Raw genomic sequence first — 16,063 nt, forward strand, 5'->3', positions numbered from 1 at the left:
TTTATGACTGTTGCTAGTGCTATTACTCATCAGAGCACACAACTTTTCATTAATAGTTGGTAAGGGTTCAATACTCCCTATATAACAAGAACTAGTGCGATCTCCCAATACTTCACCGTTAGGAGCAGGATCATCATTTCTTACTCTAGGGGCAGTATCTCCCACATTCCTGTTGACTACTTTTGCAAAGGATGGGATACTATGTTCCAATGCTGAGGCCTGAAGTATCACATATGATTAATGACAAATCATATTAGTTTGTTTAATTCTAGTCCCAAGACAGCCCATGATATGGTTCAAAAGGACAGCATGCCTAGTTGACTCATTAAGTGAGCAAGTAGACCAAAGCTTGAAGTTGTGTGCTAGAAACCAACTGTGAACCAGCCAGACTGCCTCCAAGCACACTCCTATTCTCATTGAGATGAATTATTGGGCCAGACATATCAGTATTATTATTACGCTTTTTGTCTGACGAGTCCACATCAACCAAAGGGATATAGAATTCATCAGAGGAATCTGTGGGGTACATACCAAATTCTTGTCATCCAAGAACCAAGTATTTTGCTTGCCGGAGCAATGTTCTCAGCAGCTGTTGTGCTGTTAGCGAGATGAACAGTCAGGCTTCCTACATTAGAGGTTAGCCTTAGTGACCCCAGTTGAAGTGGTATGTTCTACTAACCAGGATAACGATTTGTCCCCTGTAAATAGTTGCAGGATAGATTCAGTTATTTTAGTTCCTCGGCAGGCCATCAAATGAAATACCATTTGCCAGGCAGTGTTATTATATGCCACAGTAATCACACCATTGTCCAGCAGTTACCATCCTATTGCCTGGCAAATGCCTAGCCCATGTCTACACAAAAGCCACATATGCTGTCTTTGCCAGTGCTTGTTTATTTTTTCAATGTGTATTAAGGTGCATTTTTTATCAGATAGACAATAAACTGACGGCAGTGACATGTGTTCGATCTTTTGAGAATCAGGCAAAGTGCCGTTTGTGATGCTAACATATGCATTAAAAGGGTGGGGGGAAATGGAGGGTGAACACAAGGATAAGTGACGCCCATTAAACTTTGAAAAACTAGTAATATTATTGATTTACTGGGGTTGTGAGGAACCTATTTCGAGGTACTTGCTTGTTAGAACTCTGCGCCCTCTGTATTGCTATAACTCACTCTGATTTTCAGGTCGCATTAACGTAGGTAACAATGGAGTCCTTGGTTCTCTACTCCATTCGGAAAGACAAGATTGGTATAGTTACACTCGAATTATGCTAATGCTCCCATTTTCTGAATTAGGCTCAAAAGAAAAAGATCACAAGCCTTTGTGTTTGATTCACGCAGTATTAATTTATATATATATTCAGTGCCGTTTTGTGATGACACGTGTTTCGACGTATAAACTGTCTTTTTCAAATCAGGGCTACATACCAAAAATACAAAAGTAAATCACAATCATTTGACAAAATAAAACATAATTGGTCGCAATTATTATGATCATTGCCAAGTTACAACGTAAAGAGCGAAAACAATAATCAACATTGTGTGTGTCAATATACATTGTAAAAATGAATCCAACAGTTGTGTGTACAAACGTGTAATCAAAAGTAAAAATTGCCATTTTAGGGAGGGTGGAAGGGTAGGAGGTTGTGGGTATTCAACAAAAAAGAGAGAGAAAGAAAATGAATAAATTAATGGTAAACAATATACAGAATGTTATTTAAGTATAAGGTCACCTTGGCTTATGATGACATTCATTGTACAAATCACACTGATTGCCAGCATACTTGCGCATCTTACCCAGTCTTTTTATTGAACCAAGTATTCTTCACAGCATTGCCATCCAGTCATGGGATAATCCCAGATTGCCTATTGGAGAAACCCCCACATCGCATAAGTGGACTGATACATGTTCAAGTGTTATAACACAAAATATGTTCCTTCATTGGTTTACATAATGCGTGTCTTTTTACCCTCAAAGACTACCAAGATTAAATTAAACTAAGGAAAATGAGAACTATCAGGATAACAAAGTTGACACTTTTCAGGACAAATACAGACAATTCACAAAACCAGTATCTAGAGAGAGCACTCGGAATACGTCACCTGGCAGTTCAGATGCAGAATCAGAAGGAGATCAAGCGAAAGATACAGAAACAACGGAAAAAACAACTGAGGGACAAGGTTTTCTCAATCAAATTAGACGGTACAAGAAAAGTAACAAGATTAACCTTCAGAAACAGGTTCGTTTTTTATTACCTCAGCAGATCAACCTACAACAACAAACTACAGGAGGAGTGGTCAGCGGGGGAGTGGAAGACACAGGGAATCCAGATGCTCTAGAAGATTTCAGGCCTTTAACAAGGGGAATGGCGAGAGAAGCGGTGAAAAATAACAAGTGAATGACTTAGTCCTAAACTTATCTGATCATCATTTGAAAACAAAAGAGATTTCACTGTTGAATAAAGGTTTTTCCTTTGCTCCTTCCATCAATTTTGAAATGATTGATGTGCACATAGATCTTTTCACATTCGTTAGGAAATTGAAATTAAAAAAATACTTTGCAACAAAAGTTTTGATGTTCCATGCCAAAGAACCAGAAATTGAGGAAAGCGGTTACACAATCAAAGATTTAACAAACATTCATCTTCTTAGCTCACTAAAGGATACAGTCTCCAAACACACGACATCAAATTAAAATCAAAATGTACACCACAATTGATGCCAGACAATCTTGTGGACACCTTCTATAAAGCAGTCCCTAAGGATCTTAATGACCTCATGGACAAAAAGAAGAAAAATAAAAACCACTTTAAACACGAATATGACAATTTGACCAAAGTAGAAAGAACAGCCCTGTGGGAAATGAAACGAGATCACAGTTTGACTATCAAGGCAGCAGATAAGGGTGGTAAAGTTGTAGTCATGAATCGAGAAGACTACATAACAATGGCTACTAATCATTTAAACACACCCTTCTGTTATACTAAACTTGATTCCAACCCAAAACAGAAAATATTGATCGAGTTAAAAGACTCTATAACGAACTGGCACAGACAAGGATTGATCACAGATGAGGAAAAACTATTTTTAGACATGCAACAACCAACCTTGCCTATAATATATTTTCTACCAAAAATCCACAAGGCCTTTGAAAAAAATACCAGAAGGGAGACCCATTCTCAGTGGGTTCAATTGGGCCACAATGAACATGGCGCAGTACACTGATAACATACTTAGACCTCTTGTAAACCAAACCAAATCATATCTGAAAGACACCACCTCTGCAATCAATAAACAGGCTTCAATAGAATGGGACTCTGATTACATACTAGCCACTTGGGATGTCAAATCACTGTATACATCTATCAGACATGATTCGGCAGTTGAAACAATTGACTACATTTTCGCTCAAAAGACTGCATCAAAATTTCAATCAGTCAGTACGCTCAAAGAAATGGTACTTTTAACTCTGCAAAACAATGTGTTTATTTTCAATGGAGGATTCTACCAACAAACCAGAGGGGTGGCGATGGGGGTAAAATATGCCCCTGCACTTGCCAATTTAGTGATGGCGATGTACGAGGATAAACATGTGTATGTAGATGAAGCATATCAACAACTTGTTATTCTTTGGACTCGATATATAGATGAAGTTCACTGGAACTTTAAGTAAAAACGAAATCAATTTTTTGGATCTCAGCATTTATGTTAAAGAGAACCGTTTAATGACCAAAACATTTAGAAAGGGAACAGAGGCCAACTCAACTTTATTTGCCACTAGCTGTCACCACAAATCTGTTATTAGGAATATTCTGAGTGGAGAATATGTCAGAGCCCGTCGAAACTGCTCTGAACAAAAAACATTTGAAGAAGAATGTCATCTGCTCTCAAGGAGGTTCAAAGCAAGAGGATATGGCACTAAAACCATTACCAAGGCACAAGTGAAAGCTAACGATTTGAATACAACAGAGACTTTAACCCCGAAAATTAAGACCAGCAACCAAATGGGAGAAGTTAGCTTCATCAATACATATTGTAAAAATAATGAAGCTCTGAGAAACATTCTTAAAAGGAACTGGCATCTCTTACAGTTGGACCCACATGTCAAAGACTACATTAAGAATAGCCCAGTGATCATTTACAAACGAGCAAGGCCCATCAGGAATATTCTAAGCCCATCTTTACTCCCAGAATCAAAAAAACCCAATGCAAAAACATGGTTACCAAAACAGATGAAGGGATTCAGGAAGTGTGGGACTTGCTCAGTGTGCAAACATGCTATTGACAATACATCAATCTTTGAACATAACTATGGTATCAATCACAATATCTCTGACCACATCAACTTCAAAACCAAATTTGCCATATACGTCATCATATGCCAATGCCAGAAAATTTACATAGGAAGTACTATAAGAGAATTAAGAACGAGAGTACGAGAACACATTTCATCCATAGGAAACCAGAACATCAATTTACCATTGGCGCAACACTGGCAAAAGGAACATCAATGCAATGACAAAAGAACTTTAATGTTTGTGGGTTTGAAAAAAGTGACCCTGGGACCAAGAGGAGGAAACCATGAACTCAAATTACGGCAGGAAGAAGCCAGAATGATTTGTAAATTCCGCTCAGTGAAAAGAGGCGTAAACTCGGACAACGAGATGTATTCCTTTCTGTAAAATATTTCTACTGCTTTGATCTTGGCATTCGTAACATAGGACATGGTTATCAGCCACGCATATAGACACGTCTGGTTAAGTTTGGCATATCCCTATTAATAACCTTTTTTCGCATTCTTTGGCGTGGCTTACCCATATATGAAGGACTTTTGGAACAGAATGATGTTAGTATACTAGACAGGGATTGCATTCTTGGTGAGGGACTGTTTGTGATGACACCTGCTGCAGTACCTACGCTCCCCGTTAAATTAAAAGGGTTTGTCCATGAAAGTTGAGGTGATGTTAAAGATCTTGCGTCGCACCAGATTTAGCTACTACGGAGACTTAGAGTCCCTCCACTCCATTTGTGACAATATATAATGGTTGTGTTGAGCTATCCCTTGATAGTGCGCCGAAAAATAATGGAATGGCAAGTAGTGATAATTAATAAATTCCTTTTATTTTTGTGATGTTAGAGCCTTTGTGGATGACACGTGTTTCGGCAGAGCTGCCTTATCGAATCCAGGCTATATAGATAGCTCATAAGTCACTGCATAATGCATAAAGGTGCTGAAGTTCACAGGGATGAATCCCTCCTGGTACAAAGAAGTCCTCCGTATGTACGAGTATACTAGACAGGGACACACATATCAACCACAGTAATCTCTAAGGGACATTTTTTTCGAGATGTGCAAAACGAATCATCCACCCATTCCTTGACTACACAAGGGACCCAATCCCAGGTAGGGTTCAGTCAAAAACATTGAATTAGGAGAGAACTTATCCTTTACAAACAATTGGCTCCAATGGGAATCAATCCGTGAACCATTTTAGTCAAACAATTAGAATTAGGGGACAAATAAATCACGGCACAGCCACAAAGCACCTTATTAACAAGGGAAATTCCCCTAATCTTGGTACTTCTAAATATGACCAATCCAAACCTTGTCGTGGCCAATCACACTTAAGGAAAAAATATTTAATTTGTATTATCTTTCCGTGCATCCTTGGCTATTTTGAATCAAGTAAAGTAATCAGCATACCACGAGCGATCATCTGTAAAATTGTGCAACACATTACTCTCAATCACTAACACACGTAGATAATAGTGCGAGGAACACCAAAATCCAGGGATCTGTGTTTCATTTCATTAATCCATGTATTATGAGAAAGGGTGTTCAAGGTACGCTTTACACATGAAAAGGAAAGCATATCAGCCTTACTAAAACACGTAGAAATTAAAAACTAAGGATTTGTGTTTCATTGCATCAATCCAATAGTAGTAGGAACTGTGTTGAAGGTACGTATTACACATGAAAACGAAAGCACTTCAGCCCAAAACATGGCAGCCAAAGGCTTGTGATCTTTTTTTTTTTTAGCCTAATTCAGAAAATGGGCGCATTAGCATGATTCGAGTGTAACTATCCCAATCTAGTAATATTATTGAAATTACTGGAAACAGTATGCACCGATGGGTGTGAAGTACAACTTTTCAAAAGCAGCTTTTTCCATGGCATATTTTGGAGCCTTCAGGGTCAGCAAGCTTATTGCATTAAACACCAGTGCTGCTCAGAGGCATAGCCAGGATTGTCTAGCAAATGGGGCCTGAAGCTAATGTAGTTGGACCTACTGCACTGACAAAGATATCAGCGCTGCTGAGTGGGCATTTACAGGTTTTGGGTGGGCCTTGCCCCTAAGGCCCTACCCTGCCTACGTCTCTGGGGCTGCTGATGGTTTACGCAAGCTAGAAATACGGGTAGAAAAGGAATACATGGCCATGAACATACAGATGTCTAAAACCGGGCACAGTAGGAAATGTAAGATTAATTGTATTGAGGGCAGTGGCCACTGTCCAGTTTGCAAAACCAACCAATACCTCAGACTCTGTCCCAAAATCGGAGGATGTTTTTTAGTGCAATTGAGTGGGAAGGTCTTAAGCCAATATCAATTTCAGGCTGTCCTCAAAACAACCATTAAAAGAGCAGGCTGGGACAGCAGCGAATTCGGAACACACTTGTTCCGAATAGGGGCGGCCACAACAGCATGCCCAGGGGGACTGGGTACAGACAAAGTAAAGAAAATAGGAGGGTAGAAATCTGATTGTTGTAAATGATATATAAGGCCATAACAATATAACAATGTTTTTTTTCCCAGCAGAACATGGCGCCCCACTCAAGTCGTTATGGATTGTAGGACATTTGTTCATTTTTAGGACAGGGAGATGGTCCGAAGAAACAAAAGTGAGGCCGGCTTTTAGGGACACCATTACTTCATGGTGGGGCTACAGGGGTTTGAGTTGGGAAGAAATCCATGATAGACTAGCGGATTTGGTGGCTTTCAGGCAGGGGTGTTGCTAGGTCTGGAAAAGACCCGGGGCTAAGCTGATGTCGGAACTGTTGGGACTGGGGGCTAGCTAGTCTTTTGGCTGTAGCTCCTGAGATTCTATCCGGGGCTACAGCCAAAAGATCAGGGGCTATAGCCCCCTTAGCCCCCCCCTAGCAACGCCCCTGCTTTCAGGGATCCCCCAGAGTTTTTGATAATTCACTTGGGGGGCAAACATCTGGTGGAGCAAGGCAGAAAGAAACTGCTTGCGGACACATGCACATCACATCATTGGCAGGAATTGCGCACAATTGGAGAGACACAGACATATTTTATTCAGCCATGCTACCAAGGAAATCATGGCGGGGCAATTTCTTACAAAGCAATTACCATTGCAAGAAAAAAGCTCAACAGAGGGATAGAAAAATGTTGCATTAACAGAGGAATCCATTTTATACGGCACACAGCAATCACGCTAGCAGACCACGATCTGTTCCACTCAGACCGAGTCCATCTATCGTTCAAAGGAATGGAGAAATTTCACACCGAAATTATTAAGACCTTAGCAACAAGAGGGTGCAAATAAAACCACAATTTTTGGGCTGAACCTGGATTGCGGGAACCCATCCTGGTGTGGCGGCACGGGCCAGTTAGATGCCACTGGCCCGTTGCCCAAAAGATTACGGTTGTTTATTATTGTGTTTGTTTGGATAAATACATTTACCCAATTGTTTTATGATATTACTGTCTGCAATAAAAGCCACAGCTGTTTTATTGCCAATCACAACAAAAATGTCTCGGGTCATTTTTTACAACACCAAAGGTAACAGGTTTGCACGGCTCTGGCTTCCTCAAATTATGTCTAGGTGCCGTGAGCTTGGGCATCAAGGGAGCGCAAGGGCATGGGGAAATAATCAGAGGTAGGGCAAGGAAGCAGAATACCTGACAAGACAAGGGCTGCAGGGCAGCCCTTGCCACAAGCAGGCAGGAGAAGGCTGCCCGGCGCCGCAATGCCTAGCACCTCCCCAGCTACAACACTTGTCACACTACAGTGAGAGGGGGAGAAAACAAAAGCACAAGGTGTAGGCAGGAAGGGGGGGGCAAGGCCACACACCTTGCTGTGAATGGCTGTTGGTGTCAGTCGGCCTTGGGGCAGGAAGCCTCTAGCGTTCTTGCATGCCTCCAGGCAAGCAAAAAGAGAATATGACTTTTCTTTTCCCCAAACCCACCAACCCGAACAGAAGGAAGAAGAGAAGACAACAGGGCAACGGACGGGGCCCACAGTCGTGGGAAAAAGTTGGCGGCGCGGACCAGGTAGACGCCACTGGTGCGGTGCCCAAAATATTACAGTTGTTTATCATTGTGTTTGTTTGGATAAATACATCCACCCAATTGTTTTATGATATTACTGTCTGCAATAAAAGCACAGCCGTTTTATTGCCAACCACAACAAAATGTCTCAGGTCATTTTTTTACAACACCAAAGGTAACAGGTTCGGCCCGCTCGGGCCTCCTCAGATTTTGATGCTGTCTCCCAAACGCAAACTGGTTCCTCGATACAGGTAGCGTGCACGAGAAAGACAAATATGTTATTAAAATGAGCAGTGTCTGTGCCCGAACCTAAAGCTAAGTTACCATTCTTGCACCTACACTGCCCGGAAACACGCGCCCTAGTCCCTCTGTGTGGCTCTCTCAGATGAAATACAATCCTCCGTAAGTGACACCCGGGTTATTTTGGAGTTGGGGAGGGCCCGAGCACGTCAGCAGCAGCAGAAGCACATCCATCTGACTGCAGAAGGAGAGGAGGGGGCCAGGGACAGAGTGGAGACACCGACCCAACTCTCACCTACCGCAGGGGACTGGGGGGTCTCCTACAGCAGGACCCCAAGCACCGAGCTCCCCTCTGGAGGGGGTGGGGGGATCCCCGCTCAGTGTACGCGCCCCCTCGTTTCGGTCACTTTTAAATTTTTAGGATATCTAATCAAGGATTTGGAAACGTGTCCTCTCTCCTGAATGAAAAGCGCGTTTGGAAATATTTTAATTGCACCGGAAAGATTTTTCTGGAGTATCCTCTGACAGTACACCGGTAAGTGGCACCGACATACGTTCTAAAATAAAATGCATTGTAATGTAATATAGACTTTGGAACGGCCAATAGTGAAATAGTGAATAACGAGTTCCTTCGTCGACAGCGTGTATGTGTATTCTCCAATGCCAGAACTCCGTGTAACCCTAATTTTGACCTGCGGGAAGGTCTGTCCCTCCTTGCCTTGGTAATTTGGGAACGGCAGCTTTCAGACAAGTGTGTATATTTACGACCCTTTATAAAATACTAGTTTGGTGCACATTTGACCCAGCATTGGACGCGTCTGACTTGGAACGTGAGATGTGACGCAGCAAGGGTTGCGTTGTGAACAGCCGAAGACGGCGCATCTTAGGGCTGTGCAATTCTCAGAGGCCACACAGTCTCGGTGGGCCTGGCAGCCTTATCTGTCGTCGCTTTGCTCGTATCTTGGTGGGGGCGGAAAATGCGGCGCTGTCCTTCAGAAACCAGAGCAATGTTCAGTCACCAAGCTGCACGGAGAGTGCTTTCTGTATCCTTTGCCGTTTATTTGGCTGGTGCCTGCGTTTGATCGGTGTTCGTGTGTTTGTGTGTTCTGTATCAAACATGACACGGGTATATCCTTTTTTCTCGCAGTTTCCCCAGCTTTCCTTGCCCCCCCCCCTCCCTCCTCGTGTCTGTGTGTGCCAAGAAGCCCGCGGGACATTAGTCCTTCAGAGATGGCATTGCTGCACATGGCCATGCCGGGGTACTGAGCCGGACAGCTGAGGGCTATTTCTGGGCTCCAGGGCTTACTGGAGCGGAGGGGGGAGGGAGCGTGACAGTGACATGAGACACCCAGAAAAGAAGTGGATTATACAGATCTGAAACTTAGCAAATCCCTGTGCTTGTCTGTTATCTGGAAGTGCAGAATGTGTTACCCAAAAAAACAGCTTCCTCGCTAGAGCTTTTGACGTACCAAGAGGAGCACTTGTTATAACCGACTGAAATAAGATTGACTGTAAACTGTAACTTAAATGTGAGGTCTGTGCGAACCTGTCATGCATGCCCTGTTAGGAATTCAAAGGACAGACCAAGTCCAGCCCTGGTGAAATCTTTTCGAGGACAAACCGCACAGTGGTTTAATACTTATTAGAACATGAAGATAGTTGTATATTGACCTCCTCTCAGCCAATCAGAATATTCAGAGTGCAGTCAATACCTAAAGGTATTGACTGCACTCTGCATTATTGTTTATCTGTCGGCTTTTGAAGTCTGAATATTCAATTTCCAGGCAAATTGTTATTCAACAAGACACTTCTCCTCCAGGAACGACCTGTTTTTTTTTCACTGCAAAATCCTGATTAGCAAACCAAAGAGAACGCTAAAACATGGTAAAATGCTTTCTCTTTCTTAAAGTAAAAACGTTTACTTTTACACAACTCCCCAATGCATGCTCATTAAAACCTCTCCAGGTTAACCTATTTTGCAATTGATATGCCTAACTTATAAAAAAAATCTTGTTTCAATACTACACAATAAAAACACATTTAATTTACTGAGCTTGGCAATTTAATTTTTCATTATTAAACTAACGTTTTTTTACTTCACCTCCAAAACATGATTTGCTAGTACCACCATGTGCTAATAGACTTATAGACCTCACCAGGGGGTCATTATTGCTTGGGATAATGACCCTTCCTAACCTTTGACCCTCGGCTTCGCCTCTGGCAATAACTTGGTTTGCAGATCATTACCCCACAATAATGACCCCAACCCCTCCCTCGGTCTATAAGGCTCTATAAGAAGGCCCTTTGTGACATTTGATTTTCCTATTGGAGGTTGAAGGTATGGCATAAATGTCATTCAACAAGCCTCCAAATTCAGAAGTACTTTTCTCTCTTTTTTCTCTTCAATCTCTTCCTTTATTTCCTAAGAATAAATGCCAGTATGCTCATGTTTCTATGACAAAATGCCAATAAAGAAATTTACAAACAACAAGCCTCCGAATTTAGAATGCTGGATGGGCACCTATCAGCTATGGGCATATATTCTATCAAGGGTTCCAAATGGCATTTGTGGCCAGATTATAAAAAGTATTGTCCTTGTGCAAAGATGAAGCAAATTAATGTTAGCACCAATTTTACTGCCTGTATAGTAGGGACTGGGTGGAGATAACAGTTTTTGCCGCAATCGGTATTCTCTAAAAACATTTGCACTTGGGAAAACAAATCAGACTCTTGTTCGACTATATTTTCTGCATAACATAAATCAATGCTTGCTACATTCCTTGCGGTGTTACACAGCAAAAAACACTTTTCTGCAATGTTTTGCCGCAGTGCAAACTTTTTTTTAGATAATACGGATTGGCACTAAACCACTTTGCTCTATTCCGTATTACAGATGCAGCAACATTGGTATTACATTAATTTGATCCAGATTTGTTATAGATGGGCAAAGTTTAGATCAAGGTTCTGCAACCTTTGCCTCTCCAGATGTTTAGGACTACAACTCCCATTAGCCTTAGTCGGCATAGCCAATGGAGAGGTATCATGGGAATTGTAGTCCAAAACATCTGGAGAGCCACAGGTTGCAGGCCCCTGGTTTAGATAATCTGGACCCTTATGGATAACAAAAGTGAAACGTGTTGTCTATGATGTCACTTGGCACGCGAGGTGGAAGCTGAAAGCTTTGCATCCGCAATTTGATGTTGTGTATGCCCACCCCTTTCCTATCACCTGTGCTGTGCCCATGTGCCGACCAGCATTGCAGGCGGGGAAGAGGAGATGCACAAGGGTGATTCCCCCCGGATTTGATTCGGCCAGGACTCCAAGCTTATTCTGCTCACCCTCGGGAAGAGAACATGCTTCTTCCTTCTGCTGTGACCTCAGAGCAGGTGATTATGAAGTCCATAATCACCTGCCATTGCGTCACAGTAGGAGCAAATGAGATTGGAAATAGCGAATGGGATTCATGCATAGATAGCAATGGCCTTTTAGCCGCTCCCTCTGCACGCTAGGTTTAAGTCTGGGACAGTGGAGTAACTTTGCTGAAAATGTTGGGGGGGACATGACATCTGAAGAAAAGGTGCCCCAGCCAAATGAATGGGGACAAAATGGTGTGCCATGAAAGTTGGGGGGGACAAACCCCTGTCCCCCCTTAAAATTACGCCCATGGTCTGGGAACGTGATCAGAGGCACAGGGAGACATGAAGGAGCGCAGAGGACTCGAATGGAGTGGGGGCCGGATTTGAAAAAAGGCCTTCTGGTTACACAGCTGACAATGTACACACCCCTCCTTTCCGAAAAGAGGGGCAGCTGTCACTGCTTTCAGTCTAACAAATAATAAAGTTCATATTCCGCCACTGGCATTTTTTCTCTCTCCCTTTATCAACGAGCATACTGATGGCTGACTGACTCAATAGACGTTGCCCGTCCCTCTCCTCCCTGCCACCCAGTACTGCCGTACCCCTCCACTGTGCCCCTCTATATCCCAGCCCGCGAAGTATATCTGTTCTGTTGTTACCTATGAAACTGCTCTGTTATGTGTCTGTACTGTTGTATGCCTCTGTAAAGCGCTCTGCTGCTTCTTGAAGCTAGGTCCACTCTCCACAAATACCGTAAGAATTTTTACAAAAAGTAGCAGAAGGAGAGAGTCTCACTTGGAAGGGAGACTTTCAGGGTAACACAATGTCTCGCAGCATTTATTTAGAATACTTCTGATGCTTCACACTAGAAGTCATACTTTATAATGAGTAAAAACAGGGGGGCGGGGGTCCTTTGACCACCATGTCTTTATTTTTTATGTTTGTGAGGGCATTTTCTGGACTTAAACAGTTCATAAAAGTGCTTGACCGAAACATTGGTTAGTTAGGAACTAAAAGATGTTACCTTTGGTGCTTACTAGACATTCTTTTAAGTAGTTTTGGCAGAATTAGTTTGTAGATATATTGCCTCGTTTGCAGGCCCATCAAGGCAATGACATTGGGACAATTGGGTGCAACAGACATTCCCAGTTTAGACCAAGCCCTGCGACTTTGCATGTCTCCAGGAGTGGGGATATTAGGGGCATCCTCGTCACATTTTCAAGTAGGGGGGCTAAAGAGAGGAGGGAGAAATGGCTCCATTTGCCAACCGGAACTAAGATAAGCAAGGGTTTGATGTGTTTGGAAAAGAAAGCCATACCGGCCTGTGCAGCTTAACTGCAATGTTTTCAGGAGAATGAGGCACAGCGTATCTTTCAAAACTACTCGGGAATTCAGAACTGTGGGTAATGGACCTTTTGAGCATGGGTGGGGATCTTGAGACATTTTAGGAATTGCCATCCAGGGGTGGACTGGCGTATAGGGAACTCTGGAGATTTCCTGGTAGGCCTCTGCAGCCTGGGCCTCTTTTGTGTGGTATTTTCAGGAACATCATTTGTGGGTCGCTAGTCGTCACAGCTACAACCCCATCTGTCTCCCTTGCTACCCCTGGCCAAACCCCCCAGCCTCCCACATTTCTTAAAATATTTTTGAAACTGGTTTCGACCAGTAGCCAAAAGGTATTTGTCAAGGTCCATTGGGCAGGTGAACATGGTGCCATCCCATTTGGTTGTCACATAAGTAAAAGATCTTGGTAATATGGGTCTGTACACACTGACATTAATGCTGCATATGGTGATGAAATGTATATCATATTACAGTGATATGGTAACCATATTTTCCTTAGTCTACTAAGGAACAATGCTATGTAAAGCCACTGCCTGTTTTGTAACGGGGTGAAATGTCGTGTGCTATCACTTCACGTGATGTCACTTGGGGGTGGGGTCAAATTACACCACTTCCTGTGATGTCACCAGAGGTCAAGGGTCATGTGATGTCACTTCTGCAACCCCTGGCATTTTGGTGAAATGTCGTCCCTGGGTATTTCCACATTTTTCCAAAGGGAAAGGGTTTGGCTTGTTGGAAATGTGTAATATGGGGCCACTCTGAAAATAATTTCCAGGGCCTCATTTGGGTCCCAGTCCACATCTGGTGCCATATGTTGTGTAAGCGACCGTAGGGACTTCACTGTAAATCGCATGTTACTTCACTCCCTAGAGTTTACATTTTTAAATTTGCAAACGAATCGTTGCTGGCTCCTCTACTTGTTAAGCATTCTACTACATGTGAAGAAGGGCGAGAGAGTCTGGTTTCAATTATTTTTATGCTTAATGAAGAATTCCTCGAATTCATATTATTTTTCTGTAAATTTCAATTAAGTATTATAAGAAAAGATTGTTAAATTGTTTGTACGGTTTTTCTGAATGGAAAAGGGCATGTTTGTATATTAAATAATCATTAAAAATCAACAATTGGTTCACAGACTTAGCGATACAATGCATAGGTAGCCTCTTTTTCATCAAAAAAGCAGGTCTGACCAAGGGTCAGTATGTTAGCAATTAATCTTGATAGGTTCAACTTTTAACTAGAAGTTGGTGGGAAGGTTTGTGTGGTGTCCGGTTAAAGGATCGAATACAAAAGGATCTAATGCAAAAGGTGAGAGTCAATAGGATCGAAAACAAAAGGTTTGAAAACATTTTTTTAATTATATATATATTTTTGGGGTTTTCGTTTAAGTAAAAAATGTGGTTTTTACCACAAAAGCAGGGGTTGGGGGGACCCCCCAAAAAAAAAATGTAAAAAAAAAAATTTTTTTCGAACCTTTTGTTTTCGGTCCTTTTGATTCGATACTTTGACCTATAACTGGTTTGTGATAGTCCAGCAGGAATTCCCACTTGAAAGTCATAACATTTTGGACCGTGCGTGGCGGTAAGCAGCTCGGATTGGATCCTTGCTCTAGCAGGACACTTGTTGTGGCTTCTCTGTTTCTCTGGGGTCCACAGGTTCCGTGTAGCTGCTTTATCTAAACATCATGCAGCCAGCTATGCTATCTGCACACATTTATCTGCATAACGTTTCTACGAAGTAGCTACCCTGTTCCCGAGCCAGCTACCTTGTCACTCAGGCATGTTTCAATGAGAATACAGTTCACATCTTTGCTTTAAGATGTACAGATAATTGCTGAGTGTATGTTCCTTTAGCATGAAACATGGCGTTGTTACCTTTAAATGTCACTTGAACAAGTCAGCCTTTCACTTTGTTGGAAGAGAAAGGTTTTGCACGACTATCAAACCAGATATTTCGTGCCTTTGTTTACTTACAGCCTCTCAAATTAGGCATCATTCAGATTCCAGGCGATCGAAAAGGGACGAGATGTTTGGTTCAGCTGAAATGCTGGCACTTCCTACAGTTCCAACATAAGAGCAATCCACACTTTAACACTTTTCACAGGAAGTCCATTCCCTTCGCATTTAACTGAAGTTTCTCTCACATAAACATTGTTCTGTAAAGAGAACCAAGGCATATACAGCAACAAAGACACTCTCCATGTTTGATTCAACAAGCCTTCGAAGACTTGTTTTCATTCTTTTAACAAATACATCTGAAATGCCAACTCATGCCCTTACCTCTTACCCGCCGGTACCACAGAAAAAACTATCAATCCTACAACCTTGAAATGAGAAAGAGATAACAAGAGATGCCCAGTAGATCAAAACATTCAAGCTTTTGTGTGCACCCTTCCCAGCATCCTGAATGAAGGAGTTATTTCCAACACTCACATTCATCACCACTAACCTAACAGACCTGCCCATCTTGAAAGCATTACATTCTAGGGACTGGTGTGTACAGTTATCACGCCATCTTGAAAAGGCGCTCAGTTGATCCAATGCTGGATAATAGTAAGCCTATCTCAAAGTGAGCAGAACATTCCTGCACTACTTTATACCAGTTTATTTCACTATTGCATCACGGGTACAGACTATGTGGAACAAAAACACATTGGCAAAGATCATGGCAGGCCTCTTCGTACACCTTGACCTATTGGCAGCCTGCAACCGCCTGAACAGCCACATTACGGTTAAAAGTTTAAAGGAATTGATGTGTATTTCTAGAGACAGTCAACATTGTGATCTATTTCTCCAAATAACACCTAATCAATGGGAATAAGGTCAGC

At 42.2% G+C, this 16,063-nt stretch overlaps 1 protein-coding gene across 12 annotated transcripts in view; it reads left to right on the forward strand.

Moving 5' to 3' along the window:
- The first annotated feature begins 8,789 nt into the window (after window positions 1-8,789).
- The window catches only part of OBSCN (obscurin, cytoskeletal calmodulin and titin-interacting RhoGEF), a 3,169,051-nt gene continuing 3,161,777 nt past the window's right edge, over window positions 8,790-16,063 (forward strand). For 11 of the 12 annotated variants that reach the window (XM_069647058.1, XM_069647065.1, XM_069647061.1 and 8 more), the window contains exon 1: window positions 8,790-9,071. The gene's annotated coding sequence lies outside the window, so the exon portion shown is untranslated. The remainder of the gene's footprint in view (window positions 9,072-16,063) is intronic. The other variant, XM_069647069.1, reaches the window with a different exon arrangement.

The sequence above is a fragment of the Ambystoma mexicanum genome, chromosome 2q (assembly GCF_040938575.1).
Source record: "Ambystoma mexicanum isolate Mex_15411 chromosome 2q, UKY_AmexF1_1, whole genome shotgun sequence".
Classification (NCBI taxonomy): domain Eukaryota; kingdom Metazoa; phylum Chordata; class Amphibia; order Caudata; family Ambystomatidae; genus Ambystoma; species Ambystoma mexicanum.